General features: G+C 43.0%; 1 protein-coding gene across 5 annotated transcripts in view; it reads left to right on the top strand.

Annotated features, from left to right (window-relative positions):
* LOC140480311 (WAS/WASL-interacting protein family member 3-like) overlaps window positions 1–23963 on the top strand; it is a 102502-nt gene that overhangs the window by 14036 nt on the left and 64503 nt on the right. Inside the window, exon 1 of one of the 5 annotated variants that reach the window (XM_072575030.1) lies at window positions 7492–7513. The exons of the other annotated variants lie outside the window; for them this stretch is intronic. The gene's annotated coding sequence lies outside the window, so the exon portion shown is untranslated. Of the gene's footprint in view, window positions 1–7491; window positions 7514–23963 lie in introns of those variants that run through there. 5 annotated transcript variants of the gene reach the window in all.

The raw sequence follows: 23963 nt of genomic DNA, 5'->3' as shown, positions 1-23963 counted from the left end.
ATAAAGAGAACACATGTGCCGAAACTACCAGTCAGTTCAGGGAAGTTTGGTGAATGGCAAGTTGTTTTGTGAGAAGTGTATGGCAAGATGAGGATGGAAATTGGATAAGACCCATGCTAGGGGTGGAATTTGCTAAGATTTGGAGAGAAATTCCCTCCAGCCTCACTGAGAATCCCTCCAAGAAACTCGTTGTGACTTTCACTTATTCAAAATATCATAAGATTCAGCCCAATCTTTTTTAATTGAATAATCACCCATTGAGGAAACACATTTCTGAATAGATATATCAATTCTTTAGGAGTTCTAATTTGCTGCTATGATGTATATTGTCTTTCAGTTTTAAATCACTACAAATTTGACACAAGCATGGAAGGTATAATATGGAAGAACTGAAGATCTTTGCAACAACTGTATCAGCTGGGATTTTACTGAAGCTGTCTTGCTTTGTTTGCTGTTTCTGTTGGTTGCAGTTCATAAACTTTTTAATGTAGCACCGTGTAGTTGAGTATAAATTTCTCGCTGTCTTTATATCCTTTTCAAGTATTACCATGGGTCACATGCTGAATTATCTTGGAGGGCAGATAATCTCTAAAGTATTTGCCTGTGCCAGACTGTTACAAGCTACATGAAAATGTGTGAAAGCAAGATGGCAATGAACTTCCCTCCTGAAAAATGTATTTGCCTTATCTTTTGAGAAGCAGTTAATGGTCAACATTTCCCTGATGAAAGTGGAATTGTGTTGATTCTAGTGTGCACCATTTTAACAAGGTTGTTAACGCATAATAAGAGGACACCAAGATATTTAAGGTTATACCTATATCTAAATAAGGACATATCTCCATTATAAGGAGCTCAAGCAAACTGTTAGCAGAAACAAGGTTTGCACTCTGGGTGTAAAGTCCTATGCATTCAAGTCACACTCCTGAGACCTTGGCACGGTCTGTATAATATCTGATCATAATCAAAATGCTTTTGTGCAATTTGGCCTCCATAGTTCTTGCATTACAGTGGCTATGTTTTGCAAATAATGAAATTGGAGATTATTCATAGTGTCTCAGATATCGTGAGGTCATATTCCATTCCTGAGTTTTGCAAATTGGAACACCTAAGTTCAATGCCACCTGCCTCTTGTTAGGAAATAAGTGGATCTATGGCCAGGTTGTGATTTATTTTTTAAAGAAGCCACTGGAAGTACAATTTTTTTTATATAAGGAATTGTAGCCTGAATAGTTATTTCTAAGGCCATTTGGTACATGGTATCTCTGATCCCTGTGAAAAGTCTCTCTTAAAACTCGCTCTGTAGCAAGTTTTAATTACCTGCTTGCTTCTTTAAGTGCTACAAATGCATTTTCTTTACATTCCCATCCAATTTTCTATTGAAATCATTGGTTTCTGTAATTATTTTAAGGGCAACAGCCAGGTGGACGTTGTAGAATATTTGATTCCTGATTGGAGCTGTTTAATGTGGTTAGGAGAAAGTGAGGACTGCAGATACTGGAGATCAAAGTTGAAAAGTGTGGCGCTGGAGAAGCACAGCAGGCCAGGTCGTATCTGAGGAGCAGGCGAATCAATGTTTTGGGCACAAGCTGTTCACCCAGTGCCACTTTTTGATGCTAGTTAATGTGGTCCAATTGGGGAGCCCTGGCTGACATAAAAACAAACGTCTGAGGTTCGATTCACTTTGAGAACTGGACCAGTGTCAATCACTTTCCACATATAAATGAAAAGGGTGACTTAGTGATGTCCTCTGGAGTTATTTCAGTCTCCACTCCAGCACCCTAATGGGTAGTGCAATCCGGGCAATTACTAGCTCTGTTTTCTTAAAGCTCTTCTTCACATTCATGCATCTCCTGTCCATCCTCTTAAATCTGTATCATGCAGCCTGTTTCCTTGTCTATCTTATCTAAGCCTGGCTTGATCTTTTTTTGATTTGACTTTTATTTGATTTTTATTGCAGTCACATGTACCAAGGTACAGAGGGAAAAACTTTGTTTTGCAAGCAGATCATAGCAAGCAAGGATGTACAGATCATAGGGTGCTTAGACAGAGCGAGGCGTACAGGTCACACTGCACAGGGGGTGCATAAAACAAGATCAACATTAACAAGACTAACATTATTTGGAGTATGAGAGTCCATTCATCAGCCTAATACTAGCAGGGAAGAAGCTGTTCTTTAACCTGTTGTTGCAAGTGTTCAAGCTTCTGTATTAGTGGGGTTGGGGGCATGGTATTTGATGTTGGCAACCTCTTTCCACAGAAATGAGAAGCATAAAATGGTGTCAGTTGATGGGAAGTTGGCTTCTGTGATGGTCAGGGCTGTGCACAACTTTCTGTAGTTTCTTGTGGTCCTGAAAAGAGAAGTTACCAAGCCATTATGTATCCAGATAGTATGCTTTCTATGGTGCATCTGTCATGGTTGGTAAGGGTCCTTGTGGATACACAGACTTTCCAAAGCTCCCTAAGGAAGAGGTGGTGTTGTGCTGCCTTGACTCTCACATTTATGTGAGAAACTTAAGACAGGTTATCATCACTCCTAGGAATTTGCTCTCAACTCTCTCCACCTTAGCACCATTGATGTAGATAGAGGCATGTCCTCCTCCTTTCATCCTGAAGTCAACGATCAGTTCATTTGTTTTGCTGACATTTGAAAAAGTGGTTCTTGTACACCTCTAAGTATTCTCTAATCACCTTTTGATAAATGGGAAATAAAATTGCCTTTTCAAACTAACTTGTAACTAAGCCACAATTTTTGGAACAATTCGGGTAAATCTCCTCTGCACCTGCTTAAAGACCATTGCATCTTTTTTTAAAGTGTGGTCACTAGAATATTCTAATTGAGTCAAACCAGAGGTTTAGATGTGTTAAGCATATGTCCCTTTTTTTTGTATTCAATAATTTATGAAGCTCTGCTGTTGCGCACTTAGAATTTTGCTATGATATCTATATTACCATCCCTTCTGGCAAATTGTATCATCTCCTCCATTTTTATCTGTGTTCACTTCCATCTTTTGAAATTCTACTTATTCCAAAATGCAAGTCAATTACATATACTGCCGATTGCACTAGCCCAAGTATTGACCTTTGGGGAAAAACCATTGTTTTCAGACTGGAAGACTTTAAACAATCATTCGCCTCTTTCTGAGCCTCAAATTTGCTTTCCAGCCTGTCTATATAATACTTTTGTCCAGCACTTTATTTAAAATAGGCAACATCCACTGTGTTCCCTTTATCTACGAGCTCTGGTATGTAATTTAAAACATCAATTAAATTAGTTAAGCATGATCTTCATCCTTTTTCACAAGTTTCTGGTATCTGTCTGTAATTTCCTTCAACTTTGTGTCTGTTAACTTTTTTTCCTGATTTTTAAAATTCTAAAACCTTTACAAATCTCTGGCTATTGATATTGAAGTGCACATCTCCCTCCTCCTGCTTACATTTGCTTTGCATGTATTTAATAAATTTATATAAAGTGGGCGGCACAGTGGTTAGCACTGCTGCATCACTGTGTGTGTGTCTCCACATTTTTACAAGAAAACATGATTTGATATTATAGTAACAACCATTTTTTCCACTTATTGGCCAATCAATTTAATTATCAAGTACATGTAGGAGTTACTACACACAGTTAAATAACATTTGAAAAATGTTCATGTTGTTATGACATGCATCTGTGACTCACTTCAGGAATTCCTCTCCCTCCATTCTTGGACCAGCTTTGCCTCCTAGACTAGCTGCTGTTTATTTTCTCTAACCCGTATTATGACATTGTTCCTTCCTCCTTTTGTTCCATACTTTTTTTTTCTCTATATCCCTTCCTCTTCCAGGGTAGTTCTCTCTTTGCTGTGTTGTTGTTGTTTTAAGTGCTGATGCTGTTCAAGCAAGTAGCAATTCTTGGTGTGTAAACAGTGATTGTTAGCAGACTGTTTTCCATATTTAATGTTTAAGTAAAATCCATCCTCAATTGCAGCAAACATGATAGCCAATGATCAGAAGTGGGAGCCTTGCCTGTTTTCTCCTTCTTGAACTAGTTAACGGTCAAGCTATCCACATCAGCTGGACTTAAATCCATGAACTCTGCATGGGGTGGAATCAAAGCAGAGATTTTCTTTATTTGACTCCATTCTCCAATGGTACAGAGAGCTGAGGGCCAGTGAGAGTAGGTGCTGTCAAAGATTAACTTTAGTTTTCGTTTGACATTTTATTTCTTTTCTATTCTATTTCTCCCATACCTCCATTTCTATTTAGCATATTGTTGTCTGTCTGTGACTTCTAATGCAGCTGACTGGTAGCCTAAGGAGTCAGTCTTTTGAAGTAGAAGATGATAAAGGATCACGTAGGTTACCTTTTGCTCTAAATTGCCTTCTTTAGCTTTCTGTGAAGCCTATGTCCAATTTAGAGTACTCTTCACACTGATTTCTGAAAAGTATTGCTGGTCTTAGTATGCTCTCTCATTTTTTTTGAGGAGAAATGTTTTCTCTTATTGGACAGGGCTCTGAATGGCCTCTTGGAGTCGTGGAGATTACAGATTTGTCGGGGAAGACTTAGAAATCGCAATGCACTCTACAGGGGCTGAGACTTTTTTTTTGTTGGTTTTTCTATACATTGAACCCGGGAATTGAATGTTCCATGGACAATACAAAGAATAATGAGTCTATTCATGCAATGTCCATAGCAGAGTTATGCAATCCACTACCAAAATCTGTCACTTTTAGGCCTGTGGTCGATGTGTTGATAGTCTAAGCCTGCCAAGCCCCTTCGATTCTTGACAACCGAAAGGTGATTTACGGATACGTTTTGATAGTTTTTAAATTACAATCGATCTGGGGGAAGTGTTTCCAAAATCATGATTAAGATTGAACATAATCTTCGTTTGGAGAAATAGTGTAAGTGTAGTGGGCCACGTGGTCACCCTCTGCATTTGTAGCAATTCTGTGATGTGGAATTGGCTGTGGACTTTTTTTTTTCCTTTTTATTGTTAAATCCTACTACACCTTAATTCAGTATCTAACAGAAAGGGTCTTTACCAGTTTGTAGGAGTTTTGTGGGATGGCAGTTGATATGAAGTTGAAGCGAATATTTTGTTCAGCCTCCCATTCAGAATATCTATGAGGGACAACTGGGTATCTCTTTAAAAATGTCTTTAAAGAGGTTACCTCCAGATGATATCAGGTTAACTCTTAAATTTGGATTACGCAAAGGATGTGAATAACCAAGACCGGATGTAACTAAAAACTGCAACTGGATAGATTACAGCACTTAATAGTAGTGCTGTGAAATTACTTCAATTTGAAGGAGGTATTAGCTTGAAATCCTCTTTATATTTGCTGGGTTTATAATTTAAACATGTAGTTCTGGATAGCAGTAAAGACTACTGTAGTCAATACTTATGTTTATACATTAACAAATAATGACACTGAAATTAGTACCAATATACACCTGAGTAATAAACAGTGATGTATAATGCTCCAATCAGATTTGGATATTGTGCTTGGTTCAGTCGACTTGAGTAAATGTTATTGTTCACATTTTGTCACTGTACTGTGGCCTATAAATGTGTTGTGCTTTCATTCAGCATTTGGATAGATCCAACAACAATTACTTCATGTATGTGAACCTTAAATAAGGGGACCAGTTTATTAAATCAAATAGGACTCTAATTTTTGTCAATTGTTGAAATTCACATTTAGGAAATTGGTTTTTAGGTAGTTTCATTAAGAAAATGATTTCATTGTTATAAGAGCAAACAAAGTTATTATCATCCTAAAATTTGATTTTAAAAGAAGTGGATCAATACTGGGGAGATGAGAATTAGTCAATAGTTGTCCAACAGATGTGACTTCCTTCATGGTCTATTCTGTCCTAGGAAATATGAGAATTGTCTGTGTAGATCTTTAATTTGGCATTTTCAGTGCGACAACTGCAGTGGGTTTGTGTATGATTTTATTTCCCCTTTACCTTAAAAACCAGAAATTTTATATCTTACTGTCAAACTGTCTTATTATCCAGGGTTGATGACTCTTGGAATCTTTTATTGCCACACTGCACTATATTTTGAGTACCATGAATTTTTATTCTTGGGTGGCAAAACACAACAGATGCAAGAAACTTAAAATAAAAATATAAAGTTCAGGAAACATGCATTCATACACAGCCTGAATAATCTGCTCAACAAAGAATGGGATACCTTGGAAATGTTTTCAATTGGTGCTGAGACCTCATCTAAGTCAGGCTTCTCAACCTTTCCTCTAAATTTGAATGTCTCCCAAATTTTGTTACCCATTCATAACCTAACTCATAGCAAGACCTGATTATTTATTGTCACTTTGCTTGCTATTTTACAGTTTAACCTGGATTAGAAATTGTACAATTTTACAATTCTGATTCTGTTCTAAAATCTTTCCGTGGCTTGGTGCTTCACCTCTTCTGTAACCTCTTCCAGCCTCAGAATCCTCTGAAATCTTTGCACTTCTTCCCCAGACTTGAAGCTCTGGACTCCACTCTCTAAACTCTTCACCACTACCTTTCTGTCCTAAATTAAATTTTGTTGAACTGTATAGTTTTTGGTCAAGTACTTAAATAGCTCATTGTATGCCTTAATTTTTTTTATGGTCGAGCTGTTGTGAATTAGGTTAGTTTGTCAGTGTTAGCTTGGGATATTTGTATTCCCATAATTGTACAATATTATGCAAATTGCTATTGTTTAAATATAAATATGTTGATTTTTCTTCTAAAAAGGAGACCATTAGGTTAACATCTTCGGTTCTGATGAAGTGCCATACTCTTCTCATGCTTGTACTTTTTTAAGTAATGGAAATGTGATCCATGCTGTTAAATCAGGAACAAAAAACCTGTCAAACAGGAACTTGCCAAACCTGTTCAGTATTTTACCATATGACCCACTTTTGTCCCATGTCTGGGTGTGGGAAATCCCCAAATAGTGAAACTACAGATTGAAGGACTCCAAACAGACTGGTTTCTGTCAAGCAATCATGTATAGCATGACACTCAGCTGAACGGGAGAGCTACGCAGGAATCTATTAATGAATTTATTTTGCATTCTAGTTCCCAGAAGTTGAAAGTAACCATTCCTTTAGACCCAAGATGATGGGTATTTGTTCACTGTATCACAGTTCTCATACACTCCTACATTTAACTCACACTGTGGCCTTTGGATGCTGACACTGACATATTCCTAAAGATATACATCAGGGCCACTTGAAAGTCCCAATGCTGTGACTATAATCCTTTTTGGATGTATCCACCAAGTTGGACAGAAACATTTGATTTGTGATAGGGGATGTTCTAATCAGATACAGACAGACGTATTTGCAGCCAACATCAAGCCATCAAATGGTGTGTTGCCTTTCTCTCCCTCTCTCTTGCCAGGATCAAGGATACCTCAAAGTGCAGAATATTCTCAAAGGGGAGAGCAACCACAAGGAGGTTGTTGTACACATTGGAACTAGTGACATAGGAGAAAAGGACAAGATTCTGAGCGAATACAGGATGTTAGGTAGGAATTTAAAAAGCAAGTCCTCTAAGGTAGTAACATCTGAATTGAATTTATTGTCGTGTGTACTGAGGCAGAGTGAAAAGCTTTGTCTTACGAGCAATACAGGCAGATCACATTGCTATGTAGCATAGATAGTAAATAATAGGTAAACAGCAGCAAACACCAACACAAGTACAGGCAAACGTTAAGAGTTTGAGTCCATTCAGTATTCTAACAACAGCTAGGGTAGAGACTGTGTTTTGAAACCAGCTGGTGGATGTATTAAGGCTTTTGTACTTTCTCCCCGATGATAGAGGTTGTAGAAAAGCATTGCCAGTTTGGGATGGATCTTTGACAATGCTGGCGGCCTTTCCTTGACAGCGGGCATGGTAGATGAATTCTATAGATGGGAGGTTGGCCTTTGTGATTGTCCAGCCAAGTTCACCACCCCCTGTAACCATCTCTGATTTTGAATGGTACAGTTGCCATACCAGGTAGTGATACATCCAGACAATGTTCTCTGTGGCACACCTATAAAAGTTAGTAAGAGTATTTGCCACCATGCCAAGTTTCCTCAGCTGCCTGAGGAAGAAGAGATCTTGGGCCTTTGTAACCAGTGAGTCCAAGAAAGCTTGTTATGGATGAGCACTCCCAGGAGCTTGACACTCTCTCCACTCCGTTCCACCTCTGTGCTGTTAATATGTAGGGGGTCATGAGTAACATCTCATCAAAAGTCAATACTGCGTTCCTTGGTTTTGTTGACATTGAGAGCTAGGTTGTTCTTAGTCCACCATTTTTTTTTCCAGATCTTCCTCCTCCTGTTTGTAGTCTATTTTATCACCATCTGAGATTTGACCGACTATGGTGGTGTCATCTGCAAACTTGTAAATGGCATTAGTCTGGTATTTGGCAATGCAGTCATGGGTATAAGGTGAGTACAGTAGGGGGCTGAGTATGCACCCCTGGGGGGGGCTCCAGTTTTGAGTGTTAGTGACTATGAAATATTGTCCCCAATCTTCACTGATTTGTGGCCTGTGGGTCAGGAAACTGAGAGTGGGGCTTAGTCAGAGATCACTAAGTTTAGTAATCAGTCTCAAGGGGATAATAGTGTTGAAGGTGAGCTGTAGTTAATGAGTAGGATTCTTATGTAGCTGTTCTTGGTATCAAAATGTTCTAGGGAGGAGTGAAGAGCAAGTGATTTGGCATCTGACGTGGATCTGTTGGTCCGATAGGCAAATCGGAGTGAGTCAAGAGTAGTTGGGAGCCTGGAGTTGAAACCACTTCTTCACTACCAAAGTTAGTTATGGCCACTGGGTGGTAGTCCATTGAGACATGCTGCATGAGCCTACTTGAACACATAGTTTAATGTTCTCCCTCTTGAAACAGCCAGCGACAGTGGCCTGCTCCAGGGAGAGGTTGAAGATTTCTCAGAAGACCTCTGCCAGTTGAGTGCACAACCTGGTACTCCGTCTGGTCCTATTGCTTTCCTTGGATTCGCACAAAGGAAAACTGCAGTGTAATGCACTAATGAGGGTGGGAAGCGGAGGATAGAGCAGATGAATGCATGGCTGAGGAGCTGGTGCAGGAGAAAAGGATCGTTGGAATCTCTTCTGGGTAGCAGCGTCCTGCATAAGGTTTGATTTGTGTACCTGAATTAGAAGGGGAAGAGGAGGGTTGGTGGGACCCAGGGAGATAGTGAGAAAAGAAATCAGTCTGAGATTAGTACAGTTGAGAAAGGAGTGAGTCAAACAGTCAGGGCAGGCAGGAACAAAGCTGGGAACAAGTCAGGACTGATAATTAAACTGCATTTATTTCAAGTCAAGAGGTCTAACGGGGAAGGCAGGTGAACTCAAGGCAGAGTTGAGAATGTGGAATTGGGATTTCACAGGAATGAAAAATATGGATCTGGGATGAATACAACTGGCAGCTTAATGTTCCATGGGTATAGATGCTATCAGAAGGCTAGGGAGGTGGGGGGTGGGGGGTTGTGGAGGTGGGAGGTGCGGTTGGGGGGGATGATGATGGGGGAGTGGTGTTATGTTTCGATAGCATGGCTGTATCTGGGAATATATCCAGGTAAGTTATTTGGTTGAAATTGAGAAATAAGAAAGGGATGATCACCTTTTTTTTTATCGGGATTGTATTATAAACCCTGCCAATAATTAGCAGAAAGTGGAGAAACAAATTTGTAAGGAGATCTGTTATCTGTCCGAATAATAGGGTGGTTATGGCAGGGGATTTTGAATTTCCAAACAGGGACTGGGACTGCCATAGTGTTAAGGGCTTGGATGGAGAGGAATTAAGTTTTACACAAGAAAATTTTCCAATGAATGTGGATGTACCTACTAGAGAGGGTTGAAAATGTATTGCTGGAAAAGCGCAGCAGGTCAGGCAGCATCCAAGGAGCAGGAGAATTGACGTTTCGGGGATGAGCCATTTAGGAATGAGGAAAGTGTGTCCAGCAGGCTAAGATAAAAGGTAGGGAGGAGGGACTTGGGGGAGGGGCGTTGAAAATGCGATAGGTGGAAGGAGGTCAAGGTGAGGGTGATCAGCCGGAGTGGGGTGGGGGCAGAGAGGTCAGGAAGAAGAATGCAGGTTAGGAAGGTGGTGCTGAGTTTGAGGGATTTGACTGAGACAAGGTGGGGGGAGGGGAAATGAGGAAACTGGAGAAATTTGAGTTCATCCCTTGTGGTTGGAGGGTTCCCAGGCGGAAGATGAGGCGCTCTTCCTCCAGCCGTCATGTTGCTATGGTCTGGTGATGGAGGAGTCCAAGGACCTGCATGTCCTTGGTGGAGTGGGAGGGGGAGTTGAAGCGTTGAGCCACAGGGTGGTTGGGTTGGTTGGTCCGGGTGTCCCAGAGGAGTTCTCTGAAACGTTCCGCAAGTAGGTGGCCTGTCTCCCCAATATAGGAGGCCACGTCTGGTGCAGCGGATGCAATAAATGATGTGTGTGGAGGTGCAGGTGAATTTGTGGCGGATATGGAATTATCCCTTGGGGCCTTGGAGGGAAGTAAGGGGGGAGGTGTGGGCGCAAGTTTTGCATTTCTTGCGGTTACAGGGGAAGGTGCTGGGAGTGGAGGTTGGGTTGGTGGGGGGTGTGGACCTGACGAGGAAGTCACGGAGGGAGTGGTCTTTTCAGAACGTGGGAGGGGAGGGAAATATATCCCTGGTGGTGGGGTCCATTTTGGAGGTGGCGGAAATGACAGCCCCTCCAACCGCCACCAGGACAGAACCCCACTGGTCCTCACTTCCCATCCCACCAACCTCCAGATACAGATTTTTTCCTACTAGAGAGGGTGCAAAGCTGGACCTCTGGGGGAAATTAGGCAGGGCAAGTGATTGAGATGTCAGTGGGAGAGCACTTTGGGGCCAGTGCCCATAGCCCATAATTTCTTAGTTTTAAAAGAGTGATGGAAAAGGATAGACCAGATCTAAAAATTGAAGTTCTAAATTGGAGAAAGGCTAATCTTGACAGTATTAGGCAAGACCTTTCAAAAGCTGACAGGGAGCAGACCTTCTCTTGTAAAGGAACGGCTGGAAAATGGGAAGCCTTCAGAAATGAGTCCAGAGAAAGTAAGTTCCTTTTAGTGAAGGGCAAGGCTGGTAGGTGTAGGGAATGCTGGTAACTAGAGAAATTGAGGTTTTGGTTACGTAAAAGCAGGAAGCATATGTCAGTATAGACAGCAGAGATCCAGTGAATCCCTAGAAGAGTTTAAAGGCAATAGGAGTATATCTAAGAGGGAAATCAGGAGAGCATAAAGGGGACTTGAGAGCTTTGATAAATCTGGTTAAGGAGAATCCAAAGTGATCCTACATATACATGAAGGACAAAAGAGTAAAACTGAGAGAATAGGGCCCCTTAAAAATCACAAGATCGCCTACGTCTGGAACTGCAGAAGGTGGTAAAATACTAAACCAGTATTTTGCATCAGTGTTTACTGTGGAGAAGGACATGGGAGATGGAGAACATGAAATTAGTAACAACATCTTGGAAAAATCTCCTTACAGAGGAGGTGGTGTTGGACGTCCTAAAACTCATGAAGATGAATAAGTCCTTGGGACTTGGTCAAGTGTACCCGAGAACTCTGTGGGAAGCTAAAGAAGTACTTGCTGGGCTCCTTGCTGAGATTTGTGGCATCAATAAGGCCAGGTACTGAAAGTTGACTAATGTGGTGCCACTATTTAAGAAGGGTGGTAAGAAAAAAACAGGGAACTAGAGACCAGTGAGCCTGACATTAAAAGTGGGCAGGTTGTTGGAGGAATCCTGAGGGACAGGATGTACATATATTTGGAAGGGCAAGGACTGATTTAGGGATACTCCATGTGGCTTTGTTGTGGGACGCTGTGTCTCATGAATTTGAGTTTTTTGAAGAAGTAACAAAGAATTGAAGGCAGAGCAGGGGATGTATTCTATATGGACTTCAGTAAGGCAGTCAACAAGGTTTCTTGTGGTAAACTGGTTAGCAAGGTTATATCACATGGAGAACTAGCCATTTGGATTCAAAATTTTGTCTAAGGTAGACAGCGGGTGATGGTGGAGGGTTGCTTTTCAGACTGGAGGACTGGAGGCCTGTGACCAGTGGTGTGCTACAAGGTGTTCCATACTTAGGATAAGGTATGTTCTGCACTTCTGCAGAACCTGTGTTCAGAATCTCCTACCAGAGATGTGCTCTTATTGTAAACAAATATAAGGGTGGAATGTCAATCTGATTATGATTGCACTCTTTAGAAAATCCACCCCAATATAAAAGAATTCATTTGACTTGTTACCAGCAATAAAAGTTAATTGACATATACATTAAGATCCAAACTTTTTTCTTAGCTTCTTGAGATTTTTGTTTGCTCCCACAATAAATTTCTGTCAAGTGTTTTTTTTGCTTTAACCTATCTTTACCTTCTACTGCTTTGAAGCAAACAATTTTTATTTTGATTCCCTCAGAATGGACTGTAATTCTGTTGCTAATGAATGTGTGTGAAATGGGATGCAAGTTAAATCTGAATACTAATTGTTAATTTTGTATAAACGTTAGGGGAAATATGATTTAACTAAGTTGAATATTTTCCAGTCCTTATCTTTTGATAGATTAGTATACAATGTCTACTTGTTGCTTTTCCTGGAACATTTGATGTATCTGGATATACTTGCACTTTCACCAACTTTTTTTCTTTTGTCCAGAGAAAATGTTATCTCTTTACCCTCTTTATTTATATATTTATAAATGACTCATTTATCTGAATGCTATCAGCATAGATTTTTTTTAAGTAAGAATAATCTTGTTTACCCCCACTACTTTTTCTTCTGCTTTCAGGTTAATACTATGAGCTGAACAGTGAGTTTCCAAATTGGCATACCTCGGGCTGAGGGTGTTTTGTAAATATACTGCCCTGAGGCTGCTTAACCCTTACCTCTAAGTAAGACTCTTCAATTTATGTGCTGTAAAGGCTCTTCTGCTTATACCTGTACATAGTAGGATATCAAATGCAGCACTCCCATGTGGTGCCCCTCACCTCCCTTTTTTGCTTATTTTTGACTGATATCTTCTATCTAATTAGTTTATGGTCAGGATTTAAATTAATCTCAAATAAATCATCTGTCTTCCCTGTGTCCTTTGATTTCTCTCTTGGTTTTAATAGTTCACTTTTGCTTACTTGCCAATCACGTCAGAGTATTGAGTACAGGAGTTGGGAGGTCATGTTGCGGCTGTACAGGACATTGGTTAGGCCACTGTTGGAACACTGCATGCAATTCTGGTCTCCTTCCTATCGGAAGGGTATTGTGAAACTTGAAAGGGTTCAGAAAAGACTTACAAGGATGTTGCCAGGGTTGGAGGATTTGAGCTATAGGGGGAGGTTGAATAGGCTGGGGCTGTTTTCCCTGGAGCATCGGAGGCTGAGGGGTGACCTTACAGAGATTTATAAAATCATGAGAGGCATGGATAGGATAAATAGACAAAGTCTCTTCCCTGCGATGGGGGGAGTCCAGAACTAGAGGGCATAGGGTTAGGATGAGAGGGGAAAGATATATAAAAGAGACCTACGCAGCGGTGGTACATGTATGGAATGAGCTGCCAGAGGAAGTGAAGGCTGGTACAATTGCAACATTTAAAAGGCATCTGGATCAGTATATGAACAGGAAGGGTTTGGAGGGATATGGCCCGGGTGCTGGCAGGTGGGACTAGATTGGGTTGGGATATCTGGTTGGGTTGGACCGAAGGGTCTGTTTCCCTGCTGTACTTCTCTATGACTCTAAGTCATTATTAATACCATTTTTAGATTAGATTAGATTACTTACAGTGTGGAAACAGGCCCTTCGGCCCAACAAGTCCACTATTATTGTTACCACTATTACTTAACAATAATATTATTATCTCATCCCACCCTTCCTTCAATGTTGAAATGAATTGGAACTTTGACTGGACCCCCTGATCTGGTTCACTCGAGCATAACATTAGGGTGATGGTATTGGACCATATCTGGAATAGTTGCACTACTGTCTCCTGTCTGAAGCAGTTCAAGTATAGCTATCTCATCATCTGGGATGATTAGACTGTCTCGCCTTGTTTGTTTTTTTTCCTGATTGCCAAGGCTTCTGAAATGCTATCCCTTAACCAGATTTTGTCACCTAGCTTTAAGGTTGAGTTATTGCTTTATATCCAGAGTTGTTGCCTCCCCAGTTCTTTATTATGGCTTTTCTCTAATTAAAGTGGTGCATTCGTTCAGAGCTGGTGTTTTTCTGCAAACCTTTCATCGCCTCACTAGGTGACATCATCAGTGCATCTTTGATAAAGTGTTGGTCTGTCCCACCTGGTATTTTTCTTTTTTGTTTGTTTGCTACTTCTGGCTGTGTATCTGTGTGGTTTGTGTATATATAGGGTCCAATACAATGTGTCTATTGATTTGAGTTCCGGTTGGACTGCCAGGCTTCGAGGAATTCTCTGGCATGTCTGTTTTACTTGTGCTACGATGGTTACATTGTCCCAGTTGAATTTGTCCTTCATTGTCTGCAGTTGGAAATGAGTGCTGGTCATGTCCGACAGTGGCGAGCTGATGATCGTGCACTCCCATGGTCAGTTTTCTTCCTGTTCCAGGTAGTGTTTTTCAGTATTTTCAGGGTATCTTGTAGATAACATTTTTTGTCCTGTTGGATGTGGGTGTTGTCTTTAACCTTTTTTGTGAGGAGCTGGTGAAAGGGGTTTACTGGTTTATGGCCACCATGATTTCCAGTAGTCGGAGTAGTTATCTCTGGTTGATATGTCTTTATATGACATGGTTGCTATTGAGTCTGGTCGTGTAGTGTTTTCTTCTTTTGGGTGTATCCCATAAGTACTGGAGGGTAGTGCTCTTCGGGTAGCTGTTTTGTTTAAATCCTTAGGTGTTTCTGTTCTGCCTTCTGGAGTTCTGAGTTGTTGCAGTGTTTCCTTGTCTGTTTAATTAATGGGAGAAAGTGAGGACTGCAGATGCTGGAGATCAGAGTCGAGAGTGTGGTGCTGGAACTGCACAGCAGGTCAGGCAGCATCCGAGGAGCAGGAGCATTGACATTTCTAGCAAAAGCCCTTCATCAGGAATGATTGGGTGTCTCTGTGGCACATTCAGTCAGCAGTGTCTGTGGTGCAGTTGGTCAGCACGTTTGGCTGTTAACCAAAAAGTTGGCAGTTTGAGACCTCCCCAGGGACAGACCTATCTATGTCCTAATGTAGCTTCATTTGTGGGTGCTGGGATGGTTGCTTTTACGTTTTAGTATCTGGTCCGATATGCGTGTTCTTCCTGTACACACTGGCCTGGAGTTATGCTAATTGGAGGAAGGGGAGTCTGCTGTTTACCTCTTTTAGTGAACTTTTATTCTGATGAGAATATTATTGATGTGATGTACATAGAACGTAGAACAATACAGCACTGAACAGGCCCTTCGGCCCACGATGTTGTGCCGAACTTCTATCCTAGATTAAGCACCCATCCATGTACCTATCCAAATGCCGCTTAAAGGTCGCCAATGATTCTGACTCTACCACTCCCACGGGCAGCGCATTCCATGCCCCCACCACTCTCTGGGTAAAGAACCCACCCCTGACATCTCCCCTATACCTTCCACCCTTCACCTTAAATTTATGTCCCCTTGTAACACTCTGTTGTACCCGGGGAAAAAGTTTCTGACTGTCTACTCTATCTATTCCTCTGATCATCTTATAAACCTCTATCAAGTCACCCCTCATCCTTCGCCGTTCCAATGAGAAAAGGCTGAGAACTCTCAACCTATCCTCGTACGGACCTATTCTCCATTCCAGGCAACATCCTGGTAAATCTCCTCTGCACCCTCTCCAAAGCTTCCACATCTTTCCTAAAATGAGGCGACCAGAACTGCACACAGTACTCCAAATGTGGCCTAACCAAAGTCCTGTACAGCTGCAACATCACCTCACGACTCTTGAATTCAATCCCTCTGCTAATGAATGATAATACACCATAGGCCTTACAAACTCTATCCACCTGAGTGGCAACTTTCAAAGATCTATGTACATAGACCCCAAGATCCCTCTGTTCCTCCACCTGACTAAGAACCCTACCATTAACCCTGTATTCCGCATTCTTATTTGTTCTTCCAAAATGGACAACCTCACACTTGGCAGGGTTGAACTCCATCTGCCACTCCTCAGCCCAGCTCTGCATCATATCTAAGTCCCTTTCGCAAATGATAAATGCCCTCCTCACTGTCCACAACTCCACCTATCTTCGTATCATCTGCAAATTTACTGACCCACCCTTCGACTCCCTCATCCAAGTCATTAATAACAATTACAAACAGCAGAGGACCCAGAACTGATCCCTGCGGAACTCCACTTGTAACTGGGCTCCAGGCTGAATATTTACCATCTATCACCACACTCTGACTTCGACCGGGTAGCCAGTTTTCTATCCAATTGGCCAAATTTCCCTCTATCCCATGCCTCCTGACTTTCCGCATAAGCCTACCATGGGGACCCTTATCAAATGCCTTACTAAAATCCATGTACACTACATCCACTGCTCTACCCTCATCCAAATGCTTGGTCACCTCCTCGAAGAATTCAATAAGACTTGTAAGGCAAGACCTACCCCTCTCAAATCCATGCTGGCTGTCCCTAATCAAGCAGTGTTTTTCCAGATACTCATAAATCCTATCCCTCAGTACCCTTTCCATTACTTTGCCTACCACCGAAGGAAGACTAACTGGCCTGTAATTCCCGGGGTTATCCCTATTCCCTTTTTTGAACAGGGGCACAACATTCTTTACTCTCCAATCCCCTGGTACCACCCCCGTTGACAGTGAAGACGAGAAGATCATTGCCAATGGTACTGCAATTTCCCCTCTTGCTTCCCACATAATCCTAGGATATATCCCGTCAGGCCCGGGGGACTTGTCTATCCTCAAGTTGTTCAAAATGTCCAACACATCTTCCTTCCTAACAAGTATCTCTTCTAGCTTACCAGTCTGTTTCTCACACTCCTCCTCTTCAACAATATGGTCCCTCTCGTTCGTAAATACTGAAGAGAAGTACTTGTTCAAGACCTCTCCTATCTCTTCCGACTCAATACACAGTCTCCCACTACTGTCCTTGATCGGACCTACCCTTGTTCTCGTCATTCTCAGGTTTCTCACATACGCATAAAATGCCTTGGGGTTATCCTTGATCCTATCCGCCAAGGATTTTTCATGCCCTCTCTTAGCTCTCCTAATCCCTTTCTTCAGGACACTTCTGGCTATCCTGTATCCCTCCACTGCTCTGTCTGAACCCTGTTTCCTCAACCTTATGTAAGCCTCCGTCTTCCTCTTTACGAGACATTCAACCTCCCTTGTCAACCAAGGCTCCCTCACACAACCATTTCTTTCCTGCCTGACAGGTACGTACATATCAAGGGCACGTCATATCTGCTCCTTGAAAAAGTTCCACATTTCCACCACATCCTTCCCTGACAGCCTATGCTCCCAACTTATGCTCCTCAGATCCTGTCTTGCAGCATCGTATTTACCCTTCCCCCAATTGTAAAACCTACCCTGTTGCACGCACCTATCTCTCTCCATAACCAAGGTGAAAGTCACAGAATTGTGGTCACCATCACCAAAATGTTCACCCACTAACAAGCCCATCACTTGTCCCGGTTCATTACCGAGTACCAAATCCAATATGGCCTCCCCTCTGGTTGGACAATCTACATACTGAGTTAGAAAGGCTTCCTGGATACACTGCACAAACACCGCCCCGTCCAATCTACTTGATCTAAAGAGCTTCCAATCAATATTTGGAAAGTTGAAGTCGCCCATGACTACGACCCTGTGGCTTCTGCACCTTTCCAAAATCTGTTTCCCAATCTGTTTCTCCACATCTCTGCTGCTATTGGGGGGCCTATAGTAAACGCCCAACAAGGTGACTGCACCTTTCCTATTTCTGACTTCGGCCCATACTACCTCCAAAGGCAGATCCCCCTCAAACTTCCTTTCTGCAGCCGTTACACCATTTCTAATTAGCAATGCCACCCCCCCCTCCTTTTTTACCACCCTCCCTAATCTTACTGAAACATCTGTAACCAGGAACCTCCAACAGCCATTCCTGTCCCTCCTCTCTCCACGTTTCCATGATGGCCATAACATCGTAGTCCCAGGTACCGATCCATGCCTTAAGTTCACCCACCTTATTTCTGATACTCCTTGCGTTGAAGTATACGCACTTGAGCCCATCTCTGTGTCCGCAAGTATTCCCTGTCGGTGCTACCTTCTCCACAGCCTCCCTACAGTCTTGGACATCCTGACACACAGCTAGCTTACTTGCTGGACTACAAGTCCGGATCCCATCCCCCTGCCAAATTAGTTTAACCCCCCCCCCCCCCCCCCCCCCCCCCCGAAGAATGCTAGCAAACCTACCCCCCAGGATATTGGTGCCCTTCTGGTTCAGGTGCAACCCGTCCTGTTTGTACAGGTCCCACCTTCCCCAGAATGCAGTCCAATTGTCCAAATATCTGAAGACCTCCCTCCTACACCATCCTTGCAGCCACATGTTCAACTGCACTCTCTCCCTATTCCTTGCCTCACTGTCACATGGCACCGGCAACAACCCAGAGATGATGACTGTTTGTCTTAGCTTTTAGTTTCCAGCCTAACTCCCTGAGCTCTTGAATGACCTCCCCACCCCTCTTCCTACCTATGTCGTTGGTGCCAATGTGTACCACGACTTCTGGCTGCACGCCCTCCCCCTTAAGGATTCTGAAGACACGGTCCAAGATGTCTCGGACCCTGGCACCCAGGAGGCAACAAACCATCCGAGAGTCTCGCCCATGTCCACAGAACCGCCTGTCCGTCCCTCTAACTAGAGAGTCCCCTATAACTAGCGCTCTCCTCCTCTCCCCCTTTCCCTTCTGAGTCTCAGAGCCAGACCTCACGCCACAGACCCCTTCACTGCAGCTTACACCTGCAAGGCTGTTCCCCCCCCCCCCCCCAACAGTTTCCAAAGCTGTATACTTATTTTTTAGGGGAACGACCACAGGGGAACCCTGCACTGCCTGCTTCTTCCCCTTCCCACCTCTAACTGTTACCCAGCTACCTCTGTTCTCCAGCGTAACTATGTCCCTGTAGCTTCTATCAATCACCCTCTCAGCCTCTCGAATAATCCTCAGTTCATCCAACTCCAGTTCCAGTTCCCTAACTCGTTCGGTGAGGAGCAGGATCTGACTGCATTTCCTGCAGACGAAGTTGGCAGGAGTATCGGTGGTCACCCCTACCTCAAACATCCTGCAGGAGGAACATTCCACCACCTGCACTGCCATGACAGTACACTTTGTCTCCAAAACAAGAACACTGAGTCAATAACACTGAGTCGCTTACCTGTGGACTTTAAAGTTAGGTTAGAGGAGGAGGAGGGTGGGAGGGAGGCCCTAGAACACACCCACTCAAATACTAATCACTTATCTTCCCGACCAGCTCTGCGCTCCAACCTCACTTCTGCCCAGCTCGCGCCGCTCTCTGCGGTGAAAAGTCTCCCGGGTTCGCTTTTACTCAGCCGCTGCTCCCACTCAAATGACCGTTGGTGTTAAAGGGTGAGTATTTAATGGTGGGTTTCTTAGTTGTGTACACTAAGGTGTCTTCTACATATTGGATCCAGAGTTTGCGTTGGATGGTAGGGAGGGCTGCCTGTTCTAAGCATTGCATTACTGCTTCTGCTGTAAGTTCTGATGTTGGGGACCCTTCTGATCTGATATTGGTGTGCCTTTTGATGTCTGTGTACTTGTCTTTTGAATGTAAAGTGAGTTGTGAGGCATAGGTATAGTTTTATTATGCTGTTCATGTTGATGTTGCTGATGACATAGTAGCTGCTTTGTCCAATAATGTGGTAATGGTATTCTTGGCTAGGTTGATGCCTATAGATGTGAAGAGTGATGTTACGTCAAATGAAATCATTAAAAACCCCACAATAGAAGAGGCTGAAATAATCTTGAACTCTTGGGAGGAGTGAATGCAGTAGTTGGACTATTCTATTAGGTGTCTCAGTCTTGTTTGCAGCTCCTTTGGTAACTTGTAGCTAGGTATCCCTGGGAGTAATATAATGGCTCTGGGGGCTGCTCCTGCTTTGTTCACCTTGGGTAGCCCATAGAATCTGGGGTATGTTGGATCCATCTGGTTTCATCTTTTGCAGGTCCGTTTTGCTGATGTTTCCTGCGCTGTGTAGTTGCTTTGAATTTGGACACAAATTTCAGCTGGGACAATGTAACAATCCTAGCACAAGCAAAACTGAGACATGCCAGAGAATTCCTTGAAGCCTGGCACACCAACCAGAACTCTATCAATAGACCTGTTGTACTAGACCCTGTGTACCAACTACTCTGATACAGAGCTTGAAGTACCAAACAACAAACATTAAATACCAGGTGGGACAGACCACCAGCACCTTATCAAAGACGCTGTCACCTAGCGACAAAACATTTGGAGTAAAACACACCGGCTTGGTGAACAAATCCACGACTTCATCCACAACCCAAGCTACAAATCTTCTCAAACTTTTCTACTTGTTTTACCTCATTGTCTTGAAGTCTTTTAACCTAAGGTTGAGTTCTAAACCTGGTGCATCCATCTATCCCCTCCCCTTTAGGTCATTGGCCTTGATCTTTAGGATTTCTTTCTCCAGTTCCGTTTCTGTACTTCTCCTTACTGATATGGGGCACAATTCTTTGTGAACACCTAATATAGGAGCTTCCAAGTGGTTTCTTCTGAAGAAGCCCTCAAGATAGGAGACCAAGTAGGACATGGGAGTTACCAAAGAATCTTGCTATTCTCCATTGCTGGGAAGATCCTCACCCAAATCCTTCTCCTAGTCTGAGGAAATCCTTTCTGAAAGATTAATATGGCTTCTGACCAAGCAAGAACTATAGAGATTATCATCACTGCCCAGCAACTCCAACACACATTCTAGGCACAACATAACTACTCTCCTATGGCCTTCACTGGTCTGATCAAGGCTGTTGACTCGATCCATCTGGAATTCCTTGTCAAAGGCCAGTTGTAAATGAAAGGAAGGAAGTTTTCAAATCACAAATTACTTAACTCAAAAATATTACAATTATTTCCCATAATTTTAGAGTTGTTTTCAGCAGTGTCCTAGACAATAGACAATAGACAATAGATGCAGGAGAAGGCCATTCTGCCCTTCGAGCCTGCACCGCCATTCAATATGATCATGGCTGATCATTCCTAATCAGTATCCTGTTCCAGCCTTATCTCCATACCCCTTGACTCCACTATCTTTAAGAGCTCTATCCAATTCTTTCTTAAAAGAATCCAGAGACTGGGCCTCCACTGCCCTCTGGGGCAGAGCATTCCACACAGCCACCACTCTCTGGGTGAAGTAGTTTCTCCTCATCTCTGTCCTAAATGGTCTACCCCGTATTTTTAAGTTGTGTCCTCTGGTTCGGCACTCCCCCATCAACGGAAATATGTTCCCTCCTGCCAGAGTGTCCAGTCCTTTCATAAGCCTATACGTTTCAATCAGATCCCCTCTCAGTCTTCTAAACTCAAGGGTATACAAGCCCAGTCGCTTCAGTCTTTCCGTGTAAGGCAATCCTGCCATTCCAGGAATTGACCTCGTGAACCTACGCTGCACTCCCTCAATAGCCAGAATGTCTTTCCTCAAATTTGGAGACCAGAACTGTACACAGTACTCCAGGTGTGGTCTCACCAGGGCCCTGTACAGCTGCAGAAGCACCTCTTTGCTTCTATACTCAATCCCTCTTGTTATGAAGGCCAGCATGCTATTAGCCTTCTTCACGACCTGCTGTACCTGCATGCTTGCCTTCATTGACTGGTGGACAAGAACACCCAGATCTCTCTGAACAGCCCCTTTACCTAATTTGATACCATTGAGATAGTAATCTGCCTTCCTGTTCTTGCCACCAAAGTGGATAACCAGACATTTATCCACATTAAACTGCATCTGCCATGCATCTGCCCACTCACCTAACTTGTCCAGGTCACCCTGTAATCCCCTAACATCCTCATCACATTTCACCCTACCACCTAGCTTTGTGTCATCAGCAAATTTGCTAATGTTATTGCTGATACCATCTTCTATATCATTTACATATATTGTAAAAAGCTGCGGTCCCAGCACGGATCCCTGCGGTACCCCACTGGTCACTGCCTGCCATTTCGAAATGGAGCCGTTAATCACTACCCTTTGTTTCCTATTAGCCAACCAATTCTCTATCCAATCTAGTACTTTGCCCCCAATCCCGTGCGCCCTAATTTTACTCACTAACCTCTTGTGTGGGACTTTATCAAAAGCTTTCTGAAAGTCCAGGTACAGTACATCCACTGGATCTCCCTCGTCCATCTTCCGAGTTACATCCTCAAAAAATTCAAGAAGATTAGTCAAGCATGATTTCCCCTTCATAAATCCATGCTGACTCTGTCCTATCCTGTTACTATTATCCAGATGTGCCGTAATTTCATCCTTTATAATAGACTCCAGCATCTTTCCCACCACTGAGGTCAGACTAACTGGTCTATAATTTCCTGCTTTCTCCCGCCCACCCTTCTTAAAAAGTGGCACAACATTAGCCGCCCTCCAATCCTCAGGAACCAACCCCGATTCTATTGAACTCTGGAAAATAATCACCAGCGCATCCACGATTTCCCGAGCCACCTCCTTCAGTACCCTGGGATGCAGGCCATCAGGTCCCGGAGACTTATCAACCTTCAGACCTAACAGTCTCTCCAACACCAAATCCTGGCAAATAGAAATTCCCTTAAGTTCAGGTCCTTCAGCCACTGTTACCTCAGGGAGATTGCTTGTGTCTTCCCCAGTGAACACAGATCTGAAGTACCCATTTAATTCCTCTGCCATTTCTTCGTTCCCAGTAATATATTCCCCTGCTTCTGTCTTCAAGGGCCCAATTTTTGTCCTAACCATTTTTTTGCCTTGGACATACCTAAAAAAGCTTTTACTATCCTCCTTTATATTCTTGGCCAGTTTACCTTCGTACCTCATTTTTTTCTCTGCGTATTTCCTTCTTACTAATCCTCTGTTGTTCTTTAAAAGCTTCCCAGTCCTCAGTTTTCCCGCTTATCTTCGCTAAGTTATACTTTTTCTCTTTTAACCTTATATGTTTCTTTACTTCCCTTGTCAGCCACGGCCGCCCATGTCTCCTCCTGGGATCTTTCTTCCTTTTAGGAATGAACTGATCCTGCATCTTCTGCATTATACACAGAAATATCCGCCATTGTTCCTCCACGGTCTTCCCTGTTAAGGTATTAAACCATTGAACTTTGGCCAGTTGCTCCCTCATAGCTCCATATTTCCCTTTATTCAACTGAAATATTGTCACTTCAGATTGTACCCACTCCCTCTCAAATTGCAGATTGAAGCTTATTGTATTATGGTCACTACTTCCCAATGGCTCCTTCACTTCGAGGTCACTGACCAATTCTGGTTCGTTACACAATACCAGATCCAGAATCGCCTTATCCCTGGTCGGCTCCAGCACCAGCTGCTCTAAAAATCCATCTCTGAGGCACTCCACAAAGTCTCTTTCTTGAGGCCCGATACCATCCTGATTCACCCAGTCTACCTGCATGTTAAAATCCCCCATAACAACTGTAGTAACATCTTTGCGACAAGCCAATTTCAGCTCCTGATTCAACTTACCTCCAACATCCAGACTACTGTTTGGGGGCCTGTAGATGACTCCCATGAGGGTCTTTTTACCCTTAGTGTTTCGAAGCTCTATCCACACTGACTCTACATCCCCTGACTCTAGGTCCGCCCGCGCAAGGGACTGAATATCCTCCCTTACCAACAAGGCCACCCCACCCCCTCTGCCCGTCAGTCTATCCTTACGATAACACGTGTAGCCTTGAATATTCATTTCCCAGGCCCTGTCCCCATGAAGCCACGTCTCAGTTATCCCCACAATATCGTATCTGCCAATTTCCAAAAGAGCCTCAAGCTCATCCA

This window comes from Chiloscyllium punctatum, chromosome 8 (assembly GCF_047496795.1).
Source record: "Chiloscyllium punctatum isolate Juve2018m chromosome 8, sChiPun1.3, whole genome shotgun sequence".
NCBI lineage: Eukaryota > Metazoa > Chordata > Chondrichthyes > Orectolobiformes > Hemiscylliidae > Chiloscyllium > Chiloscyllium punctatum.
This window is presented reverse-complemented; position numbering and strand designations above follow the sequence as displayed.